General features: G+C 46.0%; 6 non-coding genes and 1 pseudogene across 6 annotated transcripts; all 7 read left to right on the top strand.

Annotated features, from left to right (window-relative positions):
* Positions 1-1,078: 1,078 nt before the first annotated feature.
* LOC141242900 (U2 spliceosomal RNA) lies at positions 1,079-1,269 on the top strand. The gene has a single exon (XR_012307255.1). It is a non-coding gene; the product is annotated as a U2 spliceosomal RNA (small nuclear RNA).
* A 1,117-nt stretch (positions 1,270-2,386) lies between these two features.
* LOC141242888 (U2 spliceosomal RNA) lies at positions 2,387-2,577 on the top strand. Its single transcript, XR_012307244.1, has one exon. It is a non-coding gene; the product is annotated as a U2 spliceosomal RNA (small nuclear RNA).
* Positions 2,578-9,098: 6,521 nt separating this feature from the next.
* Positions 9,099-9,289, top strand: LOC141242876 (U2 spliceosomal RNA). Its single transcript, XR_012307233.1, has one exon. It is a non-coding gene; the product is annotated as a U2 spliceosomal RNA (small nuclear RNA).
* A 1,119-nt stretch (positions 9,290-10,408) lies between these two features.
* LOC141242864 (U2 spliceosomal RNA) lies at positions 10,409-10,599 on the top strand. The gene has a single exon (XR_012307222.1). It is a non-coding gene; the product is annotated as a U2 spliceosomal RNA (small nuclear RNA).
* A 1,121-nt stretch (positions 10,600-11,720) lies between these two features.
* On the top strand, positions 11,721-11,911 carry LOC141242853 (U2 spliceosomal RNA). Its single transcript, XR_012307211.1, has one exon. It is a non-coding gene; the product is annotated as a U2 spliceosomal RNA (small nuclear RNA).
* Positions 11,912-13,035: 1,124 nt separating this feature from the next.
* LOC141242841 (U2 spliceosomal RNA) lies at positions 13,036-13,226 on the top strand. Its single transcript, XR_012307200.1, has one exon. It is a non-coding gene; the product is annotated as a U2 spliceosomal RNA (small nuclear RNA).
* Positions 13,227-14,343: 1,117 nt separating this feature from the next.
* On the top strand, positions 14,344-14,485 carry LOC141242988 (U2 spliceosomal RNA; annotated as a pseudogene).
* The last annotated feature ends 219 nt before the right edge of the window (positions 14,486-14,704 follow it).

The raw sequence follows: 14,704 nt of genomic DNA, 5'->3' as shown, positions 1-14,704 counted from the left end.
TTTTTGTTCATTTTGCTTGTTTGTCGGATTTTGGGATGGACTCTTTGGCTTTGCTTTTCTTCTCCTCATTGGATTTTTCATGTTAAAAGTTGCAGAAGCCAGATGACAAGCTCATTTTGGTTCAACTTCAGCAACTGTGCATTGCATTGCCATGTAATGTAATGTAATGCAATGCTATCTATCTAGCTCTCCCTCTATACTTCCTTTTGGATAAACAGACATATTAGGCAAGCATTTTGGAGCTTTCACCTAAATAACTACAGGTGGTGAGATAAGCTGCACAATATAATTGACCTTTCAGTATATTGTTGCACACACACCATCTATTTAGCAAATGCCCTTGTTATCAACAGCAGCCTTTTAAACTCACCTGAGCTAACAGGTATGTGAGCTGGTTACTCTGCTGCGCTTAAAATTTCTTTTTTGGTTTGCTACAATGCCTTTTCTGAAACGTTGTCTCCCTCTGCTGGAACACTGACTTCTTTCATTTAATGCCTGCAGACTATAAAAGAGAAACCAACCCAAAAAGTTTGGTTGATTAGTCTGTGGCATTCTTTTAAACTGTTGCTTATGGCGGTCTCTGTGAGCTTCTCAGTGACATTCAGCCATCCAGGTATCCCGCCTGCAGTAGACGGAATGTGGCAATGGAACGCTGGCTGCGCGTGTCATAATAGGCTCTGAGCCTTTATATACCTGCGCACAGCAGCAGCCACCTTCAGTCTGCTGCTGGACAGCCAGCAGCAGCAGCAGCAGGAGAGGTAATTAATCAGCAACCCTCCTGCTAAGGGTAGACAGCTGCTCGTTCCACCCCCCCCCCCGCCTTAATTGGTTCTCCTCCCTTCCAACGGTGTTGAGGCGGGTGGGAACAGCCGGGGGTTGAGGGTACTGTGCTAAAAGAGGTGGAGTTATGCAGATCTAAAACGTGTGGATTGCAGCAGCAGCAAGCCGAAAAGTGCAGGCATGTGAGGGATCTAGAGGTTGACAGCATGTCTTCTTAACGGGAGTCCAGGTGGCCATCTCCACAAATGGACTTTTCAGAATCCTTGGGTGGCACCGTAGTCGGAAACCAATTCTGGTTATCGCTTCTCGGCCTTTTGGCTAAGATCAAGTGTAGTATCTGTTCTTATCAGTTTAATATCTGATACGTCCCCTATCTGGGGACCATATATTAAATGGATTTTTAGAACAGGGAGATGGAAAAAGAGCTTGCTCTGTCCACTCCACGCATTGACCTGGTATTGCAGTATCTCCAGGACCGGTGCACCCCTTCTTTAATGCAGTTTCTAAAATCAGAAAGAATTGAATTCAATGCTTTTTGTTCATTTTGCTTGTTTGTCGGATTTTGGGATGGACTCTTTGGCTTTGCTTTTCTTCTCCTCATTGGATTTTTCATGTTAAAAGTTGCAGAAGCCAGATGACAAGCTCATTTTGGTTCAACTTCAGCAACTGTGCATTGCATTGCCATGTAATGTAATGTAATGCAATGCTATCTATCTAGCTCTCCCTCTATACTTCCTTTTGGATAAACAGACATATTAGGCAAGCATTTTGGAGCTTTCACCTAAATAACTACAGGTGGTGAGATAAGCTGCACAATATAATTGACCTTTCAGTATATTGTTGCACACACACCATCTATTTAGCAAATGCCCTTGTTATCAACAGCAGCCTTTTAAACTCACCTGAGCTAACAGGTATGTGAGCTGGTTACTCTGCTGCGCTTAAAATTTCTTTTTTGGTTTGCTACAATGCCTTTTCTGAAACGTTGTCTCCCTCTGCTGGAACACTGACTTCTTTCATTTAATGCCTGCAGACTATAAAAGAGAAACCAACCCAAAAAGTTTGGTTGATTAGTCTGTGGCATTCTTTTAAACTGTTGCTTATGGCGGTCTCTGTGAGCTTCTCAGTGACATTCAGCCATCCAGGTATCCCGCCTGCAGTAGACGGAATGTGGCAATGGAACGCTGGCTGCGCGTGTCATAATAGGCTCTGAGCCTTTATATACCTGCGCACAGCAGCAGCCACCTTCAGTCTGCTGCTGGACAGCCAGCAGCAGCAGCAGGAGAGGTAATTAATCAGCAACCCTCCTGCTAAGGGTAGACAGCTGCTCGTTCCACCCCCCCCCCGCCTTAATTGGTTCTCCTCCCTTCCAACGGTGTTGAGGCGGGTGGGAACAGCCGGGGGTTGAGGGTACTGTGCTAAAAGAGGTGGAGTTATGCAGATCTAAAACGCGTGGATTGCAGCAGCAGCAAGCCGAAAAGTGCAGGCATGTGAGGGATCTAGAGGTTGACAGCATGTCTTCTTAACGGGAGTCCAGGTGGCCATCTCCACAAATGGACTTTTCAGAATCCTTGGGTGGCACCGTAGTCGGAAACCAATTCTGGTTATCGCTTCTCGGCCTTTTGGCTAAGATCAAGTGTAGTATCTGTTCTTATCAGTTTAATATCTGATACGTCCCCTATCTGGGGACCATATATTAAATGGATTTTTAGAACAGGGAGATGGAAAAAGAGCTTGCTCTGTCCACTCCACGCATTGACCTGGTATTGCAGTATCTCCAGGACCGGTGCACCCCTTCTTTAATGCAGTTTCTAAAATCAGAAAGAATTGAATTCAATGCTTTTTGTTCATTTTGCTTGTTTGTCGGATTTTGGGATGGACTCTTTGGCTTTGCTTTTCTTCTCCTCATTGGATTTTTCATGTTAAAAGTTGCAGAAGCCAGATGACAAGCTCATTTTGGTTCAACTTCAGCAACTGTGCATTGCATTGCCATGTAATGTAATGTAATGCAATGCTATCTATCTAGCTCTCCCTCTATACTTCCTTTTGGATAAACAGACATATTAGGCAAGCATTTTGGAGCTTTCACCTAAATAACTACAGGTGGTGAGATAAGCTGCACAATATAATTGACCTTTCAGTATATTGTTGCACACACACCATCTATTTAGCAAATGCCCTTGTTATCAACAGCAGCCTTTTAAACTCACCTGAGCTAACAGGTATGTGAGCTGGTTACTCTGCTGCGCTTAAAATTTCTTTTTTGGTTTGCTACAATGCCTTTTCTGAAACGTTGTCTCCCTCTGCTGGAACACTGACTTCTTTCATTTAATGCCTGCAGACTATAAAAGAGAAACCAACCCAAAAAGTTTGGTTGATTAGTCTGTGGCATTCTTTTAAACTGTTGCTTATGGCGGTCTCTGTGAGCTTCTCAGTGACATTCAGCCATCCAGGTATCCCGCCTGCAGTAGACGGAATGTGGCAATGGAACGCTGGCTGCGCGTGTCATAATAGGCTCTGAGCCTTTATATACCTGCGCACAGCAGCAGCCACCTTCAGTCTGCTGCTGGACAGCCAGCAGCAGCAGCAGCAGGAGAGGTAATTAATAGAGATGAGCGGTGTTCGACTAGAACTGTTCGCCAATCTCAAATTCGAGCTGTTTTGGGCGGTGTTCGAGTTGTTCGACGAACCCGAACGATTTGCAAAAAATTCGGCTGTTCGAGGTTATGTTCGATAACTGTTCGTGCACCAAAATCGTGTCCTGCATGTCTGGCGCTATTTAGAGCACCAATCATGCAGGGATTGTCTGCCACTCACTGTAATGTCACAGCCATGGTGGTTGTGGCATTACAGTGATTGCCCAAATCGATGGGAACAGTGCCAACAGTGAAACATGAAAAGCCGGCAATTCAGCAGCGGCATACACCTGTACCCGACAATTTAGAACCGAAAGAATAGAGCTTCACACATAGATTAGATAGATATAAACATGTCAGTCATATATATATGAAGTACAGTGACAGTGTTGCTTACTGTACTTGTCATTTAGCTTAAAGGATTTATCAAAAAAAATAATAGTGTTTTCATGCACCGTCTCTTTAAAAAAGCCGGCCGGCAATTCAGCAGCGGTACCCGACAATTTAGAATAGAAAGAATAGAGAATCACACATAGATTAGATAGATAGAAACATGTCAGTCACATATATATGAAGTACAGTGATAGTGTTGGTTACTGTACTTGTCATTTAGTATTAAAACAAAGGATTTATTATTAAAAAAATTGGCGTGGGGTTCCCCTTAATTTTAGGCTCTAGCGGAGGTTAAGCAGACGGCTGGGGCAGATGTTTGAAGCCTGGGAAGGGGGTAATACCCACGGAGCTTCCCAGGCTACTAATATCAGCCCCCAGCTGAATACATAGCCTTTACTAGCTATTAAAATGGGGGACCCCCCCAAAAAAATGACGTGGGGTCCCCCCTAATTTAATAGCTAGCAAAGGCTAGGCAGACAGCTGGGGGCTGATATTAATAGCCCAGGAAGGGAGCCATGAATATTGGCCCCCTCCCAGGCTAGAAACACCAGCCGTCAGCCGCCCCAGAAATGGCGCATTCATAGGATGCGCCAATTCTGGCACTTAGCCTCGCTCTTCCACGCTGCCCTGGTGCGGTGGCAGTGGGGTAATAGGGTTGGGGTTGATGTCAGCTTATAATGCCAGCTGACATCAAGCCCAGGTTAGTAATGGAGAGGCGTCTATAAGACACCCCCATTACTAACCCCATAGTGAAAGTTAAAAAAAACACAAACACCCAGAATAAAGTCCTTTAATTGAAATAAAGACACAATCCTTTATTGTTCTAAATTAAACCATACTTACCATCACGCCCATTCCAGCTGAAGCCAACGATCTCCTGCAATAAAAGAAAAATAATAAAGCAACCTCATCCTTACCTTTCCATGGTTCCCACGACAGCTTCAGCTCTGCTACATCGAGATGACAGGCTGGACCGCAGCAGAACGCTGCCATCCAGCCTCTCATCCCGCAGACACTGAGAAGCGCAGGCTTGCTTGCGCTGCTCAGCGTCTCTGTGTGACGACATCCAGATGAGCCGAGTTCATGTCCAATGAACTCAGCTCACCTCCTGCACGTCACTGACAGCGTGGGAGAATTCTCCTGCACTCAGCGCTTCAGCGTGAGAATTCTCCCACGCTGAAGCGCTGAGTGCAGGAGAATTTTCCCACGCTGTCAGTGACGTGCACAAGGTGAGCTCATGTCCAATGAACTCAGCTCACCTCCTGCACGTCACTGACAGCGTGGGAGAATTCTCCTGCACTCAGCGCTTCAGTGTGAGAATTCTCCCACGCTGAAGCGCTGAGTGCAGGAGAATTTTCCCACGCTGTCAGTGACGTGCATGAGGTGAGCCGAGTTCATTGGACATTAACTCGGCTCATCTGGATGCCCTCACAGAGAGACACTGTGGAGCGCAAGCATGCCTGCGCTTCTCAGTGTCTGCGGGATGACAGGCTGGATGGCAGCGTTCTGCTGCGGTCCAGCCTGTCATCTCGATGTAGCAGAGCTGAAGCTGTCATGGGAACCATGGAAAGGTAAGGATGATGTTGCTTTATTATTTTTCTTTTATTTCAGGAGATCGTTGGCTTCAGCTGGAATGGGCGTGATGGTAAGTATGGTTTAATTTAGAACAATAAAGAATTGTGTGTTTATTTCAATTAAAGGACTTTTTTCTCGGTGTTGTGTTTTTTTTAAATACTTTACTAGAAATTCATGGTGGTCATGTCTAATATTGGCGTGACCCCATGAATTTCGGGCTTAGGGCCAGCTGATAATGCCAAGCTGGCCCTAACCCCTTTATTACCCAGTGAGCCACCGCATCAGGGCCCTGGATGAGTTGGGTACAGCGCCAGAAGATGGCGCTTCTATGAACGCGCCATTTTCCGGGGTGGCTGCGGACTGCAATTTGCAGCGGGGGTGGCCCAGAAAGCTTGGGTCTCCCTGCGCTGCGGATTCCAGCCCCCAGCTGCCTAGTTGTACCTGGCTGGACACAAAAACAGGGCGAAGCCCCACGTCAATTTTCTTTAAATTATTTCATGAAATAATTAAGAAAAAAAGGGCTTCCCTATATTGTTGTGTCCGGCCAGGTACAAATAGGCAGCTGGTGGTTGGGGGCAGCCCGTTCCTGCCTGCTGCACCTGACTGGACACAAATATAGTGCGAAGCCCCACGTCAATTTTTTTTAAATCATTTCAGGAAATTCGTGAAATAATTAAAAAAATTGACGTGGGGCTTCGCCCTATATTTGTGTCCAGCCAGGTACAGCAGGCAGGGACGGGCTGCCCCCATCCACCAGCTGCCTATTTGTACCTGGCCGGACACAACAATATAGGGAAGCCCTTTTTTTCTTAATTATTTCATGAATTTCATGAAATAATTAAAAAAAAAGTACGTGGGGCTTCGCCCTATTTTTGTGTCCAGCCAGGTACAACTAGGCAGCTGGGGGCTGGAATCTGCAGCGCAGGGAGGCCCAAGCTTTCTGGGCCCCCCCCCGCTACAAATTGCAGTCCGCAGCCACCCCGGAAAATGGCGCGTTCATAGAAGCGCCATCTTCTGGCGCTGTACCCAACTCATCCAGGGCCCTGGTGCGGTGGCTCACTGGGTAATAAAGGGGTTAGGGCCAGCTTGGTATTATCAGCTGGCCCCAAGCCCAAAATTCATGGGGTCACGCCAGTATTAGACATGACCGCCATGAATTTCTAGTAAAGTATTTAAAAAAAACACAACACCCAGAATAAAGTCCTTTAATTGAAATAAAGACACAATTCTTTATTGTTCTAAATTAAACCATACTTACCATCACACCCATTCCAGCTGAAGCCAACGATCTCCTGCAATAAAAGAAAAATAATAAACCAACCTCATCCTTACCTTTCCATGGTTCCCACGACAGCTTCAGCTCTGCTACATCGAGATGACTGGCTGGACCGCAGCAGAACGCTGCCATCCAGTCTGTCATCCCGCAGACACTGAGAAGCGCAAGCATGCTTGCGCTCCTCACTGTCTCGCTGTGACGGCATAAAGATGAGCCGAGGTCATGTCCAATGAACTCGGCTCACCTCATGCACGTCACTGACAGCGTGGGAAAATTCTCACGCTGAAGTGCTGAGTGCAGGAGAATTCTCCCACGCTGTCAGTGATGTGCATGAGGTGAGCTCATGTCCAATGAACTCAGCTCACCTCCTGCAGGTCACTGACAGCGTGGGAAAATTCTCCTGCACTCACCGCTTCAGCGTGAGAATTTTCCCACGCTGTCAGTGACGTGCATGAGGTGAGCCGAGTTCATTGGACATGAACTCGGCTCATCTGGATGTCGTCACAGAGAGACGCTGAGCAGCGCAAGCAAGCCTGCGCTTCTCAGTGTCTGCGGGATGACAGGCTGGATGGCGGCGTTCTGCTGCGGTCCAGCCTGTCATCTCGATGTAGCAGAGCTGAAGCTGTCGTGGGAACCATGGAAAGGTAAGGATGAGGTTGCTTTATTATTTTTCTTTTATTGCAGGAGATCGTTGGCTTCAGCTGGAATGGGCGTGATGGTAAGTATGGTTTAATTTAGAACAATAAAGGATTGTGTCTTTATTTCAATTAAAGGACTTTATTCTGGGTGTTTGTGTTTTTTTTAACTTTGACTATGGGGTTAGTAATGGGGGTGTCTTATAGACGCCTCTCCATTACTAACCTGGGCTTGATGTCAGCTGGCATTATAAGCTGACATCAACCCCAACCCTATTACCCCCTGCCACCGCACCAGGGCAGCGTGGAAGAGCGAGGCTAAGTGCCAGAATTGGCGCATCCTATGAATGCGCCATTTCTGGGGCGGCTGACGGCTGGTGTTTCTAGCCTGGGAGGGGGCCAATATTCATGGCTCCCTTCCTGGGCTATTAATATCAGCCCCCAGCTGTCTGCCTAGCCTTTGCTAGCTATTAAATTAGGGGGGACCCCACGTCATTTTTTTTGGGGGGTCCCCCATTTTAATAGCTAGTAAAGGCTATGTATTCAGCTGGGGGCTGATATTAGTAGCCTGGGAAGCTCCGTGGGTATTACCCCCTTCCCAGGCTTCAAACATCTGCCCCAGCCGTCTGCTTAACCTCCGCTAGAGCCTAAAATTAAGGGGAACCCCACGCCAATTTTTTTAATAATAAATCCTTTATTTTAATACTAAATGACAAGTACAGTAACCAACACTATCACTGTACTTCATATATATGTGACTGACATGTTTCTATCTATCTAATCTATGTGTGATGCTCTATCTTTCTGTTCTAAATTGTCGGGTACCGCTGCTGAATTGCCGGCCGGCTTTTTTAAAGAGACAGTGCATGAAAACACTATTATTTTTTTAAATAAATCCTTTACACTAAATGACAAGTACAGTAAGCAACACTATCACTGTACTTATTATATATGTGACTGACATGTTTCTATCTATCTAATCTATGTGTGAAGCTCTATTCTTTCTGTTCTAAATTGTCGGGTACAGATGCTGAATTGCCGGCCGGCTTTTTTAAAGAGACGGTGCATGAAAACACTAATATTTTTTTTAATAAATCCTTTACACTAAATGACAAGTACAGTAACCAACACTGTCACTGTGATTCTTATATGTGTGACTGACATGTTTCTATCTATCTAATCTATGTGTGATGCTCTATTCCTTCTTGTCTAAATTGTCGGGTACCGGTGTATGCCGCTGCTGAATTTGCCGGCCGGCTTTTTTAAACAGAGTGTCTTCTGAGCAGTTTGTCAGCTTTTGGACACCTTTGCAGGTGTTTTCTATGTGTTTCTATGTGTTTTTGTTTGCCTGCCATTGGTTTTAACGGTGTTCGACGGTGTTCTAAGGTGTTCGACGAACAGTTCGACGAACAGTTCCTCGAACATCCCGGTGTTCGACGAACCGAACCGAACCCGAACACTACGGGGGTGGCTCAACACTAGTAATTAATCAGCAACCCTCCTGCTAAGGGTAGAGAGCTGCTCGTTCCACCCCCCCCCCCCCGCCTTAATTGGTTCTCCTCCCTTCCAACGGTGTTGAGGCGGGTGGGAACAGCCGGGGGTTGAGGGTACTGTGCTAAAAGAGGTGGAGTTATGCAGATCTAAAACGCGTGGATTGCAGCAGCAGCAAGCCGAAAAGTGCAGGCATGTGAGGGATCTAGAGGTTGACAGCATGTCTTCTTAACGGGAGTCCAGGTGGCCATCTCCACAAATGGACTTTTCAGAATCCTTGGGTGGCACCGTAGTCGGAAACCAATTCTGGTTATCGCTTCTCGGCCTTTTGGCTAAGATCAAGTGTAGTATCTGTTCTTATCAGTTTAATATCTGATACGTCCCCTATCTGGGGACCATATATTAAATGGATTTTTAGAACAGGGAGATGGAAAAAGAGCTTGCTCTGTCCACTCCACGCATTGACCTGGTATTGCAGTATCTCCAGGACCGGTGCACCCCTTCTTTAATGCAGTTTCTAAAATCAGAAAGAATTGAATTCAATGCTTTTTGTTCATTTTGCTTGTTTGTCGGATTTTGGGATGGACTCTTTGGCTTTGCTTTTCTTCTCCTCATTGGATTTTTCATGTTAAAAGTTGCAGAAGCCAGATGACAAGCTCATTTTGGTTCAACTTCAGCAACTGTGCATTGCATTGCCATGTAATGTAATGTAATGCAATGCTATCTATCTAGCTCTCCCTCTATACTTCCTTTTGGATAAACAGACATATTAGGCAAGCATTTTGGAGCTTTCACCTAAATAACTACAGGTGGTGAGATAAGCTGCACAATATAATTGACCTTTCAGTATATTGTTGCACACACACCATCTATTTAGCAAATGCCCTTGTTATCAACAGCAGCCTTTTAAACTCACCTGAGCTAACAGGTATGTGAGCTGGTTACTCTGCTGCGCTTAAAATTTCTTTTTTGGTTTGCTACAATGCCTTTTCTGAAACGTTGTCTCCCTCTGCTGGAACACTGACTTCTTTCATTTAATGCCTGCAGACTATAAAAGAGAAACCAACCCAAAAAGTTTGGTTGATTAGTCTGTGGCATTCTTTTAAACTGTTGCTTATGGCGGTCTCTGTGAGCTTCTCAGTGACATTCAGCCATCCAGGTATCCCGCCTGCAGTAGACGGAATGTGGCAATGGAACGCTGGCTGCGCGTGTCATAATAGGCTCTGAGCCTTTATATACCTGCGCACAGCAGCAGCCACCTTCAGTCTGCTGCTGGACAGCCAGCAGCAGCAGCAGCAGGAGAGGTAATTAATCAGCAACCCTCCTGCTAAGGGTAGACAGCTGCTCGTTCCACCCCCCCCCGCCTTAATTGGTTCTCCTCCCTTCCAACGGTGTTGAGGCGGGTGGGAACAGCCGGGGGTTGAGGGTACTGTGCTAAAAGAGGTGGAGTTATGCAGATCTAAAACGCGTGGATTGCAGCAGCAGCAAGCCGAAAAGTGCAGGCATGTGAGGGATCTAGAGGTTGACAGCATGTCTTCTTAACGGGAGTCCAGGTGGCCATCTCCACAAATGGACTTTTCAGAATCCTTGGGTGGCACCGTAGTCGGAAACCAATTCTGGTTATCGCTTCTCGGCCTTTTGGCTAAGATCAAGTGTAGTATCTGTTCTTATCAGTTTAATATCTGATACGTCCCCTATCTGGGGACCATATATTAAATGGATTTTTAGAACAGGGAGATGGAAAAAGAGCTTGCTCTGTCCACTCCACGCATTGACCTGGTATTGCAGTATCTCCAGGACCGGTGCACCCCTTCTTTAATGCAGTTTCTAAAATCAGAAAGAATTGAATTCAATGCTTTTTGTTCATTTTGCTTGTTTGTCGGATTTTGGGATGGACTCTTTGGCTTTGCTTTTCTTCTCCTCATTGGATTTTTCATGTTAAAAGTTGCAGAAGCCAGATGACAAGCTCATTTTGGTTCAACTTCAGCAACTGTGCATTGCATTGCCATGTAATGTAATGTAATGCAATGCTATCTATCTAGCTCTCCCTCTATACTTCCTTTTGGATAAACAGACATATTAGGCAAGCATTTTGGAGCTTTCACCTAAATAACTACAGGTGGTGAGATAAGCTGCACAATATAATTGACCTTTCAGTATATTGTTGCACACACACCATCTATTTAGCAAATGCCCTTGTTATCAACAGCAGCCTTTTAAACTCACCTGAGCTAACAGGTATGTGAGCTGGTTACTCTGCTGCGCTTAAAATTTCTTTTTTGGTTTGCTACAATGCCTTTTCTGAAACGTTGTCTCCCTCTGCTGGAACACTGACTTCTTTCTTTTAATGCCTGCAGACTATAAAAGAGAAACCAACCCAAAAAGTTTGGTTGATTAGTCTGTGGCATTCTTTTAAACTGTTGCTTATGGCGGTCTCTGTGAGCTTCTCAGTGACATTCAGCCATCCAGGTATCCCGCCTGCAGTAGACGGAATGTGGCAATGGAACGCTGGCTGCGCGTGTCATAATAGGCTCTGAGTCTTTATATACCTGCGCACAGCAGCAGCCACCTTCAGTCTGCTGCTGGACAGCCAGCAGCAGCAGCAGCAGGAGAGGTAATTAATCAGCAACCCTCCTGCTATGGGTAGACAGCTGCTCGTTCCACCCCCCCCCCCGCCTTAATTGGTTCTCCTCCCTTCCAACGGTGTTGAGGCGGGTGGGAACAGCCGGGGGTTGAGGGTACTGTGCTAAAAGAGGTGGAGTTATGCAGATCTAAAACGCGTGGATTGCAGCAGCAGCAAGCCGAAAAGTGCAGGCATGTGAGGGATCTAGAGGTTGACAGCATGTCTTCTTAACGGGAGTCCAGGTGGCCATCTCTACAAATGGACTTTTCAGAATCCTTGGGTGGCACCGTAGTCGGAAACCAATTCTGGTTATCGCTTCTCGGCCTTTTGGCTAAGATCAAGTGTAGTATCTGTTCTTATCAGTTTAATATCTGATACGTCCCCTATCTGGGGACCATATATTAAATGGATTTTTAGAACAGGGAGATGGAAAAAGAGCTTGCTCTGTCCACTCCACGCATTGACCTGGTATTGCAGTATCTCCAGGACCGGTGCACCCCTTCTTTAATGCAGTTTCTAAAATCAGAAAGAATTGAATTCAATGCTTTTTGTTCATTTTGCTTGTTTGTCGGATTTTGGGATGGACTCTTTGGATTTGCTTTTCTTCTCCTCATTGGATTTTTCATGTTAAAAGTTGCAGAAGCCAGATGACAAGCTCATTTTGGTTCAACTTCAGCAACTGTGCATTGCATTGCCATGTAATGTAATGTAATGCAATGCTATCTATCTAGCTCTCCCTCTATACTTCCTTTTGGATAAACAGACATATTAGGCAAGCATTTTGGAGCTTTCACCTAAATAACTACAGGTGGTGAGATAAGCTGCACAATATAATTGACCTTTCAGTATATTGTTGCACACACACCATCTATTTAGCAAATGCCCTTGTTATCAACAGCAGCCTTTTAAACTCACCTGAGCTAACAGGTATGTGAGCTGGTTACTCTGCTGCGCTTAAAATTTCTTTTTTGGTTTGCTACAATGCCTTTTCTGAAACGTTGTCTCCCTCTGCTGGAACACTGACTTCTTTCATTTAATGCCTGCAGACTATAAAAGAGAAACCAACCCAAAAAGTTTGGTTGATTAGTCTGTGGCATTCTTTTAAACTGTTGCTTATGGCGGTCTCTGTGAGCTTCTCAGTGACATTCAGCCATCCAGGTATCCCGCCTGCAGTAGACGGAATGTGGCAATGGAACGCTGGCTGCGCGTGTCATAATAGGCTCTGAGCCTTTATATACCTGCGCACAGCAGCAGCCACCTTCAGTCTGCTGCTGGACAGCCAGCAGCAGCAGCAGCAGCAGGAGAGGTAATTAATCAGCAACCCTCCTGCTAAGGGTAGACAGCTGCTCGTTCCACCCCCCCCCCCGCCTTAATTGGTTCTCCTCCCTTCCAACGGTGTTGAGGCGGGTGGGAACAGCCGGGGGTTGAGGGTACTGTGCTAAAAGAGGTGGAGTTATGCAGATCTAAAACGCGTGGATTGCAGCAGCAGCAAGCCGAAAAGTGCAGGCATGTGAGGGATCTAGAGGTTGACAGCATGTCTTCTTAACGGGAGTCCAGGTGGCCATCTCCACAAATGGACTTTTCAGAATCCTTGGGTGGCACCGTAGTCGGAAACCAATTCTGGTTATCGCTTCTCGGCCTTTTGGCTAAGATCAAGTGTAGTATCTGTTCTTATCAGTTTAATATCTGATACGTCCCCTATCTGGGGACCATATATTAAATGGATTTTTAGAACAGGGAGATGGAAAAAGAGCTTGCTCTGTCCACTCCACGCATTGACCTGGTATTGCAGTATCTCCAGGACCGGTGCACCCCTTCTTTAATGCAGTTTCTAAAATCAGAAAGAATTGAATTCAATGCTTTTTGTTCATTTTGCTTGTTTGTCGGATTTTGGGATGGACTCTTTGGCTTTGCTTTTCTTCTCCTCATTGGATTTTTCATGTTAAAAGTTGCAGAAGCCAGATGACAAGCTCATTTTGGTTCAACTTCAGCAACTGTGCATTGCATTGCCATGTAATGTAATGTAATGCAATGCTATCTATCTAGCTCTCCCTCTATACTTCCTTTTGGATAAACAGACATATTAGGCAAGCATTTTGGAGCTTTCACCTAAATAACTACAGGTGGTGAGATAAGCTGCACAATATAATTGACCTTTCAGTATATTGTTGCACACACACCATCTATTTAGCAAATGCCCTTGTTATCAACAGCAGCCTTTTAAACTCACCTGAGCTAACAGGTATGTGAGCTGGTTACTCTGCTGCGCTTAAAATTTCTTTTTTGGTTTGCTACAATGCCTTTTCTGAAACGTTGTCTCCCTCTGCTGGAACACTGACTTCTTTCATTTAATGCCTGCAGACTATAAAAGAGAAACCAACCCAAAAAGTTTGGTTGATTAGTCTGTGGCATTCTTTTAAACTGTTGCTTATGGCGGTCTCTGTGAGCTTCTCAGTGACATTCAGCCATCCAGGTATCCCGCCTGCAGTAGACGGAATGTGGCAATGGAACGCTGGCTGCGCGTGTCATAATAGGCTCTGAGCCTTTATATACCTGCGCACAGCAGCAGCCACCTTCAGTCTGCTGCTGGACAGCCAGCAGCAGCAGCAGGAGAGGTAATTAATCAGCAACCCTCCTGCTAAGGGTAGACAGCTGCTCGTTCCACCCCCCCCCCGCCTTAATTGGTTCTCCTCCCTTCCAACGGTGTTGAGGCGGGTGGGAACAGCCGGGGGTTGAGGGTACTGTGCTAAAAGAGGTGGAGTTATGCAGATCTAAAACGCGTGGATTGCAGCAGCAGCAAGCCGAAAAGTGCAGGCATGTGAGGGATCTAGAGGTTGACAGCATGTCTTCTTAACGGGAGTCCAGGTGGCCATCTCCACAAATGGACTTTTCAGAATCCTTGGGTGGCACCGTAGTCGGAAACCAATTCTGGTTATCGCTTCTCGGCCTTTTGGCTAAGATCAAGTGTAGTATCTGTTTGGCTAAGATCAAGTGTAGTATCTTTTGAAAAGGCAGTTTGTCCTTGGGCTGCCCTAGTAAATTGATGCATATTACACACTGGTTTGGTGCACTTGTTAGTACGCCAGGTGGCTCATAGAGTTATCTGATGGAAAACATGGCCCTCCAGGATCGAAGTCACTAGGCTGGGTAAGTGTGAGTGCTTTGGAGCAATGTGCCCCAGGAGTAGGCGCCCTGGTGGGAGTCCAAGCTTACTGGGACTGGGAACCCCAGAAAGACTTGGCTTCGTAGCACGCCGCACCTTTGCCAATCATACTTTCTGAGCAACCCCCCCTAT

This window comes from Phyllobates terribilis, unplaced genomic scaffold (assembly GCF_046119375.1).
Source record: "Phyllobates terribilis strain yellow unplaced genomic scaffold, ASM4611937v1 Scaffold_1090__1_contigs__length_425415, whole genome shotgun sequence".
NCBI classification, from domain to species: domain Eukaryota; kingdom Metazoa; phylum Chordata; class Amphibia; order Anura; family Dendrobatidae; genus Phyllobates; species Phyllobates terribilis.
The sequence above is the reverse complement of the archived record's forward strand: the minus strand, read 5'-3'. Positions and strand labels throughout refer to the sequence as shown.